This window comes from Podarcis gaigeae (assembly GCF_964106915.1).
Source record: "Podarcis gaigeae genome assembly, chromosome: 9".
NCBI lineage: Eukaryota > Metazoa > Chordata > Lepidosauria > Squamata > Lacertidae > Podarcis > Podarcis gaigeae.
Genome location: NC_139685.1, coordinates 73209055 through 73224005, shown reverse-complemented (window position 1 = coordinate 73224005; position 14951 = coordinate 73209055). Strand labels below are relative to the sequence as shown.

The following is a 14951-nucleotide window of genomic DNA, read 5'->3' as shown; positions in this document are numbered from 1 at the left end:
ATAAGACACTTTAAAAAGAACTGTAATGATCTGACGTAAAAGGGTATCATAATTTTATCTTTTTAAAGATATTTGAAACTAAACTTAAAGTTTAGTTAAGCATTGCTGTTTGTATCAGCAAAGTTTAGACTTTGCACACTTTATCAGCTAAGAATGTGAACTTCAGATGCAAAATGATTCAGCTAATTTACACTATTGCTATCAAGCATCATAGGAAATCTGAATCAGTTTGGAACAGTAGTCTGTTTCCAAAGGATGGGTTTTTAGCCACCAGAGTAAGAAGATGCACAGGTGCTGTCACAGCCATCCCACCTGGTGTGCCCTCCTCTGAGAAAGCAACAGAGGAGATGGAGATCCAACTGCAGAGGCAATGGGTGAACCTAGTGGGTGGGGAGGAGATTCTGCCCAAGCGGGATGGAACTCTGTGACCATCAGCTGCTGCATGGGGAAATTCAATACAGTGGTACCTCTGGTTACGAACTCAATGCATTCCGGAAGTCTGTTTTTAACCCGAAACCATTTTTAACATGAGGCACACTTTTGCTAATGGGGCCTCCTGCTGCTGCCACACCGCTGGCGCACGACTTCCACTCGCATCCCAGGGCAAAGTTCGCTACTAGGAGCATCTACTTCCAGGTTAGCGGAGCTTGTTACCCGAAGCGTTCGTAAGGAGGACGGTACGTAACCCGAGGTTCCACTGTAGTGCAACCCAGTTTCCATGGAAAACTCACTGGTGTGCCCGAACCAGGTAGGATTGAACTCTGTGGGTAAAGTCTGAGGGAGTTAAGAGGACACTTAATGTCAAGTAAGGAGAGGGAAAGGCCATAGATAGACATCCATGTGGATAAACTGGTTTCAGAAGAGAAAGTAGACTATAAATTGCTCTGGCCAGGAGCAATGTAGCTAACTTCCTTGAGGAATTAGAGATGTGGAAAGACAGAAGAGGAGGAGGAAAAAAAGAACCAGTGAACAGATTTCCTGTCCTAGCTTGAAGGTCAGAAACTTTATCAGCTTCATTATTGGTGTTCAGTTCCTTTGTCCTATGGAGGTAATGCAATATTATTAAACAGGGTGGTTAGGGTCACTTTAATATTTAAAATGTTGCTTTAAAATATTGGGCTATTGCATATGTAGTTAAATAGCACTATGCTATCTAATTGGAGTACAATGAAGTACAGACACAGCAACAAAACCCCAAGTTGACAGCTTTACTGTCTAATAGGCTGATGTTGGAAACAAAGAGGCCCTTTCAGGCCAAGTGATAGAAAATGAGTGTGCTGCTTTCAGCTCTGGAAAATGTTGAGAATGTTTTGCATGTGAGCATTTGTACTGTGTAATAGATAGACTTCATTAATTTCAGAGCCAGTACCCTGTACTCTCGTTAATTAAAAATGAAGCATCATTTGGAAAAACTATAGCATGAATTGTATGGATTGTAGTGGTGGCATTCTGATTATGAGAAGCTTCTGTAGAAGCTTCATGCTGGGCCTACTGAAGGATTCTTGCCCCATCCAAACTTGTCTGTGCATTTGTGTGTATGAGAACATTGTGCATGTATCTATGGGCATGCAGTTCCTCCCTGCAACTCATCTGGATTTGACACTCCTGCTTTAAAAGCATATTGTTATAGATAAAGTAAAGGTAAAGGGACCCCTGACAGTTAAGTCCAGTCGCGGACGACTTTGGGGTTGCTGCATTCATCTCGCTTTACTGGACGAGGGAGCCGGTGTTTATCCCCAGACAGCTTCTGGGGCATGTGGCCTGCATGACTAAGCCACTTCTGGCGAACCAGAGCAGTGCACGGAAATGCCATTTACCTTCTCGCCGGAGTGGTACCTATGTATCTACCTGCACTTTGGCATGCTTTTGAACTGCTAGGTTGGCAGGGGCTGGGACCGAGCAACGGGAGCTCACTCCGTAGCGGGAATTCGAACCGCAAACCTTCCGATCGGCAAGCCCAAGGCTCAGTGGTTTAGACCACAGCGCCACCCGCGTTCCTTATTATTTTATTATTTTTAAATGAATGGATTTCAAGAGGATTTGATCCTTTTCTGTAATACCTCATAGTTACAGCATTGTTATCAGGCAGATTTTTGTAAGCAAAAGCATTTGTGCCTTTTGCATGCACTTTTGTGGGTTAGGACATTTAATTGCATGTAAAAGTGCACATAAATTTCATAACATTGTATAGAATCCATCACTTAGCCAAGACAACTTTACTTCCTTTCCTATCAACCTCTTCCCCAGTGCTTCCTTTAATTTTACTTTTATACTTGAGTTGAGAAGAAGTGCAAAGCTCACATATTTGATTGTTATCCAAGGGCCAGGGTGTCTGATCCTCAGTAATTTTTAAGGAGCCACTTGAGTGAGCTCCCGTGTCCTGATCCTTAGGACAGCCTCCTGATTTATTGCAACCCACTGAAGAAGAGCTTCTTCCAACTTCCTTCCACCATGGAATAAGCAATATTTACTCTGACAGGGAAGGTGTCCCATCCCCTGTCCCCCCGTGGCATAGAACCCCACAACTCACTGGTCTCTTCCCTGTGGTTATCCTCCTCCTTATTCCATCTCACCACTGGCAGAGCCTTAGTTTCACTCTCTATCCCATCTCCTCTCTCCAGGGCCCCTTCATCACCCTGCTAGTCCCTGGCATTTACTTTGAAATATATCTTTTGAGATAATGTAATTGAAATGTCATTGAAATGTTAGTGGTATTTGTTGATTTATGAAAGTCCAGTGGTACCTCGGGTTACAGATGCTTCAGGTTACAGACGCTTCAGGTTACAGACGCTTCAAGTTACAGACTCCGCTAACCCAGAAATAGTACCTCGGGTTAAGAACTTTGCTTCAAGATGAGAACAGAAATCGTGTTATGGCGGTGCGGCGGCAGCGGGATTTCCCATTAGCTAAAGTGGTACCTCAGGTTAAGAACAGTTTCAGGTTAAGAACGGACCTCCAAAACGAATTAAGTTCTTAACCCGAGGTACCACTGTATGGATATGGGTAATGTTTATAGCTAAAATACTAATCAGTATAGTAGTGACAAAAAAAATGGATTCGGCCAGAACAGCTCACACAGTTTCCTATAGGCAGCATGAGATAAAGAAGGGTGCTAGAAAAATGAGGCAAAGAAGCTAATTCAGAGTTCTGGTTTGTTTGCTTTGAAGGTGACCAGGTGCTTTTCAGTAACCATGTGCAATTGGCCACTGATGCTGCCTGGGATGAAATATCATCCCAGGCCAATGGAGTTGCCTGTCTATCCTCCTGACAGCTACCAGACGGAATCAATGAAAAATCCAGTACTTGGAAAATAAACCATTTGAAGAATGGACTCAGAAGTCCTAAATACAACTTGCATGCTTTTCCATATTTTATCCCTGCCCCTCACCAAAATATGAGGGTTCTGAAAAGCTGTGCTTTGAGGGATGCTACTAGTAAAATCAGTCAGGCAACAAGATAGTGCATTCAAGTGGAATGCTAGCATTACATCTAAAAGGGATAAAGTCTTTATACTAAAATGTCAAGGCTGCCTTTTATTCAGGTCATTGACTGTTTCCAGCAGCTCAATGATATATAAGAATTTTAAGAAGAGTGAGAAGAATACACAGTCATTTATGGTTTGTTGTAAATGGCACTATGTCTGTGTGTGGTGGTGGGGATATTTATATCAATGCTGAGTAGTATTGCTGCATACTAAAACTATTGCAGAAATTCTATTTTTATGTAATAGCTGATTTCCTTTTAGTTATCTCTCTCTCTCTTACTTTTAACTGTGGGCTGATTCATACAACCAGGTGTACTAGTTATAAGCTCCCTTTCCATTCCTGCAACTTATGGCAACGTAATGTGCATTGTGTCTCTGTGGGGGAGGAAGCATTTGCATAACTGCACTGGAGATTCAGAAATGAGTATGGAAGTTCCAGTTTTATGTTAAATTAGAAGCAAACTATAAAACAGTTTCTTTCATATTTCAATGTTGGGTGTTCTTTCATTTTGTTTTTTGTTTTGCTTCAGTGCTCTTTTCAAAAATATTTTAGTCAGTTGACTGAATCTTGTGATTCTTCAATGGCATCATGTGTCATGAAATAATAACATTTGATGTACTAAAGGGTAACAATTTTGTTCCACTTGCTATTTTGTTATACAGTTCTGCTTTGCTTCCACTTGTTATTTTTAACAAAAACCTGCATATCTGTTTTTGTTGCTTAAAACTCTGTTTCAAAACTCCCCCCGCCCCATACCAATGGAAGCCCAACATAAGTTTTATCTTTCAGGGTTTTTGAAAATAGTTTGAAGAGAGGTCTGATGAAACCGACTTTCTGAATTGGCTTCTGTGGGATAGTGTGGTCACTGCTTAGAAAATGCCTTGGCTTATCTCAGTTATTTTTGATATGATATTATTTGCTATTGATTTTGGTCAGGATACAATCCTCTTATGTACAGGGTAGAATGAGAAGGTCAATTTTCCCTTCTGGATGCATCTTCCCCACCCAACTGAATTTCCTATAGAGGTTCCCTGAAGGTCAGGGGTAGCTTTTCAGGTTGCATTAGGGAATGAATATGGAAAACCCTGGGTGCCTGCACTGTGTAGGCTTTTCAGGCTTGGCCTTTGGAAAGAAGAGGGATTATGCCATGAAAGAGCAAGTTGCTGAATGTCGGTTTATTATTGCATTTTATAATGTGAATTATAACCTTTGCAGACCATCTCTGTGTTTTAACTTGTATTTATAATAATTTATAATATAATATGTACCATCTTGTACATATTCAGTGTGACCTTTTTGGAAATTCCTATTAATGAATATATTTACTACAAAACTATTTCAGTATTTACTACAAAAGTCATGGTAATTTCTGGATTTCTCCATTGAACTATGCTCCCATGTATGTATGGTGACAGTCATACATTGTTATCGAGTATATACAATAATATGGCTGTGATCCTGTACATAGCAGGAAGTAAACCCAATTGCACACATGCATATTTCAGTGCCCAGAATCCCAAAGAGATACTTGAAGCCAGCCCAAGCCATCAGGTTATGACTTTTTTCTTTTGAAAAACAAATGCGTGCCATCTATGCATATTACATCTTGTTTCGGAAAATCCTATTAAGTTCAGAAAAAGTTTGACATATGGCTTTATGTGTTGCTGTCCCAGAAGTACCAGTTTTAAAACTCTGGGACATAGAAGAAGAAGAAGAAGAGTTTGGATTTGATATCCCGCCTTTCACTCCATTTAAGGAGTCTCAAAGCGGCTAACATTCTCCTTTCCCTTCCTCCCCCACAACAAACACTCTGTGAGGTGAGTGGGGCTGAGAGACTTCAAGGAAGTGTGACTGGCCCAAGGTCACCCAGCAGCTGCATGTGGAGGAGCGGAGACGCGAACCCGGTTACCCAGGATTACGAGACTACCGCTCTTAAACACTACACCACACTGGCTCTCATTTTTTGTCTTGTTTTTAATTTAGTCAAGGCTAATGCCTGTAGGTCAATGATTTCATATATGACATATTGAATTCTATAATTTTCCAACAGCAGAACATTGTAGCACATTGTTGAAGAAAATGTAATTAAAATAACTGTTTTCTTTAAAAGGTCAGATTGAAATGGCATGACCAGGCATTCAACATAGAAGCTAATATTGTAAAGTGCATGTGCAGCAGAAGGCATGTGTGAGTGTGTGCGCATGCCTGTGTTTGTGTGTAGGCTTGACACACCTGTGCCAGAATAATAATAATAATAATAATAATAATAATAATAATAATAATAATAGTTTATTTATAACCCACCCATCTGGCTAGGTTTCCCCAGCTATTTTGGTTGGCTCCCAACAGAGTTAAAAGCACAATAAAACATCAAACATTAAAAACTTCCCTAAACAGGGCTGCCTTCAGATGTCTTCTAAAAGTCAGATAGTTGTTTATTTCCTTGACATCTGATGGGAAGGTGTTCTACAGGGTGGGCGCCATTACCGAGAAGGTCCTCTGTCTTGTTCCCTGTAACCTCACTTCTCGCAGGGAAGGAACTGCTAGAAGGCTCAGTGTCCGGGCTGAATGATGGGGGTGGCGATGCTCCTTCAGGTACACTGAGCCGAGGCTGTTTAGGGCTTTAAAGGTCAGCACCAACACTCTGAATTACGCTTAGAAACATATTGGGAGCCAATGTAGGTCTTTCAGGACTGGTGTTATATGGTCATAGAAGTAATGTTGTTGCTGGAGAAGAATCCCTCACCCCAGATTGTGGATGTCTATAGGACTGAGCAATACCTGGTTTTCAATATCACGATATATCACCAACTAAACACCACAATATCTTGATATATCATGATATGTATCTGTGGCAACCGAGGGCCTTGCTAGGGCCTTGCCATGGAAACAGAGGGTTTTGCTGGGTATCCCTGCAGCTGTGGAGGGCCTCCCCAAGCATCCCCACAGAGGTGGAGGGCCCTGTCGCACCTTTCTGCAGTGGTGGATGGCCTTGCCATGTCTCCCCATGGCGGTGGAGGGCTTTAAAATGTAAGGAAGTGGTAGATTTAATAAAAACATTAAATAAACTTCCCTATAATATATTTAACATACAGTGGTACCTCAGGTTACATACGCTTCAGGTTACATATGCTTCAGGTTACAGACTCCGCTAACCAAGATATAGTGCTTCAGGTTAAGAACTTTGCTTCAGGATGAGAAAAGAAATCATGCTCTGGCGGCGCAGCAGCAGCAGGAGACCCCATTAGCTGAAGTGGTGCTTCAGGTTAAGTACAGACCTCTGGGACGAATTAAGTACTTAACCCGAGGTACCACTGTATTTTCAGCTAATTTAAGAATAGTTCAGGTGATTTCCTAGTCAAGTTGCATCTGCCTCCCCACTCAGAGGTCTAAGTGGAATCTGTGCATGCATAGGCCCCACTGAGTTCAACTAAACTTCTACTTTCCTGGGAGTAAGCCCCATTGAATTCAGTAGGGCTTGCTTGTGAGTAGACATGTATTTGCTTGCGCTGCTTACAGACAAATATCTTCTGCACCATTCTCACACAGTACCCAACCTCCCATTTCAGCAGAAGGCAGCCAGTTAAATCTTCTCCCCTCCATTTCCCCCTGACACCGAAGCCCCCTCCCAAAATCCCCCCATCCCACCAATTTATCCTTTTTTATCAAAGGGAGGACAAGCAAACAAACAAACAAACAAACAAACAAAGACTTAGTCTCCAATCAACAAACAAACAAACAACCTTCCTTTTTAGTATGGAGAAAAGCTATTTAGGGGGATAACAAAAATAAAAACACTTCCTCTCTTTTTTTCACTGAGGGAAAGAAAGAAAGAAAAGTGCTTTCCACTTCTTTGTTTATATTCCCTGTTTACTTTGCTGCCGGATCCTTGATTGTCTAGTCATGGGAGATCTCTCATGGATTGTTAGCAGGTTCTTCATAATTAGCTGAGCTCTGAGAGTTTTTGAGAGCAGGAAGTTCTACGGAAGGAGTTGGCTTGTGTGCTTCTGAGGGGTTAAAATTGGCTGCACCCTAGGGCTTCTACAGTGGGAGTTATGGCGGGGATCCATTCCTGAAGCCCCCACAAGCTGAAAAAGATGCAACCCAAAGTGATGGACACAATTTGGCACTTTCTGCAAGCTGAGGGTGACATTAGCCGGAGGCAACATAACCTGAGACTCCACTGTGTCCTTATTTTTCAGTGAGGGGAATGACAACAAAGCAGGGGCAGAGGTGACTGTCTTCTTGCTGAGGAAAGTAGCAATAAACATACCAGTAAAGCTGAAAGCGTTTTCAGGTTTGTGTGAGGGCTTATCCTCATTTCTTATCAGTTAGGAGGGAGGAGGGAGAGAGCGAACAAAGCCTGCAAACTATCTGCAAACTATGTGTAAGGTATCCATTCAGCTGAGCTATCCCCCCCCCCCCAGCTGTCAAATCTCAACCTTTTGTTCATTGGTATATTGCCTTGTTTAAGTACTTATCCACAATGTTACAGTGGTACCTCCGGTTACATATGATTCAGGTTACAGACACTTCAGGTTACAGACTCCGCTAACCCAGAAATAGTACTTCGTACTTAATTCGGGTTAAGAACTTTGCTTCAGGATGAGAACAGAAATCGTGCTCTGACGGCGCGGCAGCAGCAGGAGGCCCCATTAGCTAAAGTGGTGCCTCAGGTTAAGAACGGACCTCTGGAACGAATTAAGTACTTAGGTACCACTGTATTTCAATACAATCCTACCTTGGTTCTCAAACAGAATCCCTTCCAAAAGTCTGTTGACTTCCAAAAACGTTCAAAAACCAAGGCACAACTTCTGATTGGCTGCAGGAGCTTCCTGTACTCAATCAGAAGCCATGAAAGCCGTGTTGGATGTTCGGCTTCCAAAAAATGTTTGCAAACTGGAACACTCACTTTTGGGTTTGCGGCGTTCGGAAGTCAAAACTTTAGAGTTACAGGGTGTTCGAAAACCAAGGTTTTCAATGGTTTGACGATTTATTGCACAGCCCTAGATGTCTAGCTGAGAAACATTCTTTCCAGTTAGTTATGGTGGTCTTATACTTGACTATATCTTTTAGTACTAATGTGGACTAGTAAAACGGAGGTTCCGGAGACTGCATGTAAAACTGAAATCAAGGAATAGCCAGAACAATCCTGTTCTGGTGTGACCATTTCTACCTTCCCAGAGCACCAAGCAGACCTTGTCCTCCATGTAAAGCAGAGAGCTTTTAAGCCTAGCTTCCCAGGCCCTGGGAAGGTCTCACATGGGCTCTTCAGCCCTTCATGAGATCTCACATAGCCCCGTAAGATCTTGCAAGACCTTCCCAGAACTCTGAAGGTAAGTATGTGAGAGCTTAAAAGCTAGGATGCATAAAGTGCACTTTTAAGCTCTCTGCCTTGCATGTGTTTAATTTGTGCAATTGCGTGAGGCTTGCTGCCAAGTGCGCCAATTGCAAGGTGACTGTATACAAATGAATAAGGATTTTGCAGGGACAGTTACTTGGACATGTAGGAAAGTCACAGATGCAAGAAATAAATTAGTTGAGGGCTCAGCAAGTAGCTGAGAGAATCAATCTCTTCCTTGAGAAAATTCTGAGCTGTATATAGAACTTCCAGGAAAGTAGTCTCTTCAGCAGAATGTATTTGAGCTGTTGACAGTTATTTGCACTAACCTGTCTCCACTCTCACTTTACGTACCCTTTCTGCCCTTTATGTCTCTCCAGACTCCCCCAGGTGCACTGGAATTGTACTTCAAACTGCAGGTCTTAGCACTTGAGCTGTGTCAATCTGAGGTTGCTTACACAGGTCTTTCAGTGTTGTGAATCTACAAAGCTACTCATATTTAAAATTACAGTGGTGCCTCAGGTTACATATGCTTCAGGTTACAGACTCTGCTAACCCAGAAATAGTGCTTCAGGTTAAGAACTTTGCTTCAGGATGAGAACAGAAATCATGCTTTGGCGGCGCGGCAGCAGCAGGAGGCCTCATTAGCTAAAGTGGTGCTTCAGGTTAAGAACAGTTTCAGCTGACACACTTTACTGTTAAGAGGCCCCATTAGCTAAAGTAGTGCTTCAGGTTAAGAACAGTTTCAGGTTAAGTACGGACCTCTGGAACAAATTAAGTACTTAACCCTAGGTGCCACTGTAGTGCAGTTATGTCTCTGGCTGCCTCTCTTGTTAACATTAATATGTCTGTTCATCCAAGACTGGAACTTGTATCATTATCCATTCATCACATAGCTTTAAACATTATCCTTTGTTCAAGGTAATGTCATGAAATATATTATTCGGGACTAAAAAACAGCTGAAGATTTCCCTTTTCCTTCTTGAGACATATTTTTCACTGCCCAACAGGGTTTAGCAGCAGTTAAGGAAGGTCAGCCCTCCTCAAAAGTGGCTGATTAATTCCAGAGTACTTTCTAATTACAGTGGTGCCTCGCTAGACGAAATTAATCCGTTCCGCGATTCTCTTCGTCTAGCGGTTTTTTCGTCTTGCGAAGCAAGCCCATTGACAGCTTAGCGGATTAGTGCTAGAGCTGTCAAGCGGCTTCCAGCGATCAGCTGTTAAGCGGCTTATCAGCGGAACAGCTGATAAGCGGCTTAGCGGCTTAGGAAAAGGGCAAAAAAAGCAAAAAAAAACCGCTGGGGGACGCAAGATTTTTTCGTCTTGTGAAGCAACCCCATAGGGAAATTCGTTTTGCGAAGCGCCTCCAAAACAGAAAAACCCTTTCGTCTAGCGGGTTTTTCGTCTTGCGAGGCGTTCGTCTTGCGGGGCACCACTGTACTGCTTCTTTTGAACAACCATTGTCTTGTTAGCATGCTTATTGTCATGCTTAGAGGTCTTGGGAGAGAAGGAAGGAAGGAAGGAAGGAAGGAAGGAAGGAAGGAAGGAAGGAAATGACCATTATCCAACAAGCTAGCATGTCTAAAGTTTTGCACAATGTAAGACACTCATACCACGTCTAAAGTGTCCCTTTAACATTCAGAACTATCTATACGTTTCTTAAAAAAAAATTTTTAAAAAAATGTGCCATATCTGTTTAAACTCAGATTCACAGCTCAGAGTGTGATATACTGGTGCCTTCAAGTGTTCCACTGAATTTCAGCATGCTGACTTTTTTGTTTAAAACAAGCTGGCCTAGATAATGATATTTTTTAATCCCCTTACAGAACTGCTTAAGCCTTGTTAGCTCGACATCTTTTTAGCACTTTTCAGATTTGGAAAGCAGCCTGAATTAAGAACATTTCTTTTTAGGTTTAAATTGAAAAGGAGGGGTGGACTTTGAGATGTTTTGCATGTTGAGATGTTTTGCATGTTTAGTACCAGTGAACCCACATGCTACTGCAAGAGAGGGATTTCCCTTTTGGACTGCTTGTATATGATTTATGACTCATTTGTGCTTGTGTATGATTTATGACATACTCTAGTAGTATGCTCACATAGTAAAATAAAATTAATTTTCTTTATTTTAAGTAAAGTACAAATATGTGGTAAAATATGTTTATATGTTTCAACTTAAATACATTTTGGGGTGGAAAGAACTGTATGATGCAGCTTTATCTTCTCTTTTAAATCTATTTATTGAATATAAATTATTAAAAAGCAACCACAAAACACTATCAAATGGATCTAGCAGCACAAGCAATGCATGTTTGCCTGAAAGTAAGTCCCATTATAAGAAGTAGGGCTCACTGCTTAATAAGTGCGCCCAGTATTGCTCGAAATCATCATGTTTAGAATAAGAAATTGAGCGCTTTGCAGAAACAAAGTAAACTGCCCTTCAGAACTCTATTACAGAGTGGTATTCTGTATAGATGACTTCTCATAAATTATTTATTTAGGCTTAAAGTCTGGGAAAATGTTTACCCCTCTTAAGTTTGCTCCATTCTTGTTTAACATTTGGCAAATGTCAGTATGGCTGCTGTCAACACATTTATATGAGAAGCTTGACAATTATGGGTGAAAACACTTTTTCATAGGCCAGGATCCAAAGAAAGGTGATTTGTCATACTGTATAGTATAAGGGGACATTTCATATAAAATGAAAGTCCAAGCTTCCATTAGGTACATGGAAAAGAAGTTGTCTGGTTCCATAGATCCATACCTTATTTAAGAAAACTTATTAGAGGATCTATCTAACATTAACTGTATCTTCAGAATCTCTTTAAAAATAGTAATAACCATAATTAAATACTCTCTCCAGCTCCTTTTGCATAAGCACCACATCACATAACTACATTTCACTATCATCTGCTTAATATCAGCATGAGTTATTATTTGCTCTTGACCAAATACAAAGTGGCAGATGGCAGACCACTATCTCATACCACTTTAGAAAATCAAATTTGCCAAACCTCCTTTGTGTTTAATTTTCACCCCATTTTATATTTAATATTTATGCTTACTCTAATTCATCTTCCAAGAAGATGCAACAACTTTTTGATCATTGTATTCGTTCTGTTAGTATTAATTTATTCTAGTACTTAGGGCCATGGTGGGTATGTTTTACTTGGTTGTTGTTGCAAAGATAATAGAAAATGCTTTATGTAGTGATAGAGATTCTGTAGATACCACATTCCAATATAATCAAATATTTTTGTCAAAAGAAAGAGTCTTATAAAAAAAGTTTCATATCAGTCAAAAATTCATCTAGGCATATAATAAAACTGTGAAATATCACTAAATCAGCAGTAAGAGATGATGCACTGAGATTTTTATTCACTTTGTAGACCAGGAGATGGAGTGTTCCAGCTTGTATTTAGCCTCTCTCAAACCATGATATGTGCAAAGAACGAATGACTGGAGAAGGAAACTTGGGTATATGAATTCCCAGTTCAACACCACAGGACTCAGGCATGACTGCCTTATTAGAAGAGCTTCTGAGGATTAATCAAAATCCAGCTGGATACTGTACACAAGTTTCCAATTAGCCCTCTCAAGCTTTATTTATTCATTCATTTTTTTAAAGACACATCTATACCACCTTTCAGACTAAAATTCTTCTCCAGGTGGTTCACATAAAACATAACAATAAAATACAATAGACATTGAAAAACATCAACAAAACAATGTCATATTATTTAAACTAGCAGTCTAATATCAAAAGTATACCATAATAGAATCGCCACGATCAGACCACAAAGTCAGATCCCTCACAGCAATTAGTTTCTGTAAGGCAAGTTAAAAGGTATTGTCTTACCCTTATTGATGCTTTAGTGATTTTACTCTTTCCTAAATGGTCCATGGGACTGCTTTAATCCCATGACACTGGTATTGAACTACTTGGATATGAGTTTGTTATAGACAACTGAATGTTGCCAGTATTGAATCTTGTATATCTATTCTAATGGGGAAAATATTGAGAAAGGAGTTGTTTGGTAGTCCATAGAATGATTTTTTATGCTTCTACATATTTGGCAATTTCTTTTGCATTGCTTCCATTAATTCATCAACATTGAATCAAGCTGCTTCAAGGTAGAAGGCAGCAGAAAGAGAGGATCTGAAGTTCCTTATGCTGTTCTGGGTCCAACGCAGACATTAGTGACATAGTTGCACTATCCATCAGTCTCATGTGGTATATATATTTCTCTGCTCCACTTCGTGTTGGCTTTGAATCAGTACATAATCTGATGCAGGTCACATGTGTCTTCAAATACTAAGGCATGGTTGATGTTCAACATCATCTTTGGATTTGTGTAGAACTCATCACAACCTTGGGTATATCTTCCAAACTAGCACATAAACAGTAAATCTAATTTACTTGCCTTGCCTTTAGTGTCTTGATTTTTTTTTTTGTCCAGAAGTTCACTATATGTAGAACAGACTCAAATTGCACTTATGATTTATAACACGGCGTAATAGAACTACAGTTTAGTGTCTTTTTACAGAATCTCAGTTGTCATTTCAGTAACTGATCCAAGCTTGCATGTGTCTGTCTGTATGTATGTATGTCATCTATACAGCTGAGTTGAATAAAACATTCCTGAAGCTGGAAATTACTCGGTTCACTTTCTTTCCATGATCTTTTGCTCTCAGTATAGTATGGTAGGCTGCTTTCAGTTCATTGTGTGAAAGCTGCCAAAAACCACTTTTCTTTGTTTCAGAGGCTACTAGTTTGTGCTAAGCAAGCTGTCTATTGTAAAAAAGAAACAGCAAGCCATCTGTAACTTTCAATCACTGAGTATCTATTATTGGTGACATTATACCTTTAGCACTGTTTAGTGCCCATTCCCCTGCGTCCTTTAGCTCTAACTGTGTGTGGCATGTTGTCACTGTGGGAATAACATTTTAGCACTGTGCCAAATACCTACAAGATCGGCTGTAGTTTTATTTTGTATGGTAATAGAGGCAGCACATAAGCAATGAGAGTTTAGTACAGAAGCAAGGATTTGTAGAATTATTCCATAGGCTGTATTGAGGCATTGCACTTATAAGGGATAATACTTTATACTACAGGATTCCACTTCTTTCATTTAAAAATACACTTCTGTAAAATATCTATAAACAACTTTGCTGAACATACCTAATTTTCAGCGCACCTTCTCTCATCTGGTTGCTTGTGATAATAAATAACCATATTGGGATATAAGGCAGGGAAGTTCGTTTGGTTTTCAACCACAAATTAATTTAATTGGTCTGTGTGATCCATGTAGGTTAGGAAAAAAATATGTGTGAACTAGTAACTTCTGTGAACTCACATTCAAGAGTGCAGATATATAGTCCAGGATCCATCCAAAATCCAGGGGCCAATGTAAACCCTCTGGAAGCGGCTGGAGGGAGAAGACATGTCCTTCATTCATTGGATCTCTGCAGCAACCGTCACCAGAGAGTTTATGGCCAAACTGCATGGTGCTCAAGAAGGACAGCTTTCCCATTACCTTAATGATAGGGCTAATGCCGTGCTTGGGACGCGGGTGGTGCTGTGGGTTAAACCACGGAGCCTAGGACTTGCTGATCAGAAGGTTGGCAGTTCAAATCCCCGCAACGGGGTGAGCTTCCGTTGCTCGGTCCCTGCTCCTGCCAACCTAGCAGTTTGAAAGCACATCAGGGTACCTAGATAAATAGGTATCGCTCTGGCGGGAAGGTAAACGGTGTTTCCGTGCGCCGCTCTGGTTTGCCAGAAGCGGCTTAGTCATGCTGGCCACATGACTCAGAAGCTGTAAGCCGGCTCCCTCGGCCAATAAAGCGAGATGAGCGCCTCAACCCCAGAGTCAGCCACGACTGGACCTAATAATGGTCAGGGGTCCTTTACCTTTAATGCTGTGCTTTCAATAGGGAACCTGGATGTCCTTTGAGTGGACAGGCTGGTCAGGGTTGCTTGCATGGCATGCCACATTGGGTTTAAAGGGGTATGGGGGGCAGGTTGAGAAGTAGAGAAACTCAGTGTTTTGTGGTAGACAAACAATTCTAGACAGAAGGAGCTAGACAGTCAGAAGCAACTCTTACCCTTTTGTGTCTGAGGCTTTGGG

The 14951-nt window shown here is 40.9% G+C and overlaps 1 protein-coding gene and 1 long non-coding RNA gene across 5 annotated transcripts in view; one reads left to right on the top strand and one right to left on the bottom strand.

Annotated features, from left to right (window-relative positions):
• CTNNA2 (catenin alpha 2) overlaps positions 1–14951 on the top strand; it is a 542805-nt gene that overhangs the window by 89017 nt on the left and 438837 nt on the right. The gene's annotated exons all lie outside the window — the stretch shown is intronic.
• LOC310852919 overlaps positions 1–14951 on the bottom strand; it is a 47253-nt gene that overhangs the window by 6843 nt on the left and 25459 nt on the right. The window lies entirely within an intron of this gene.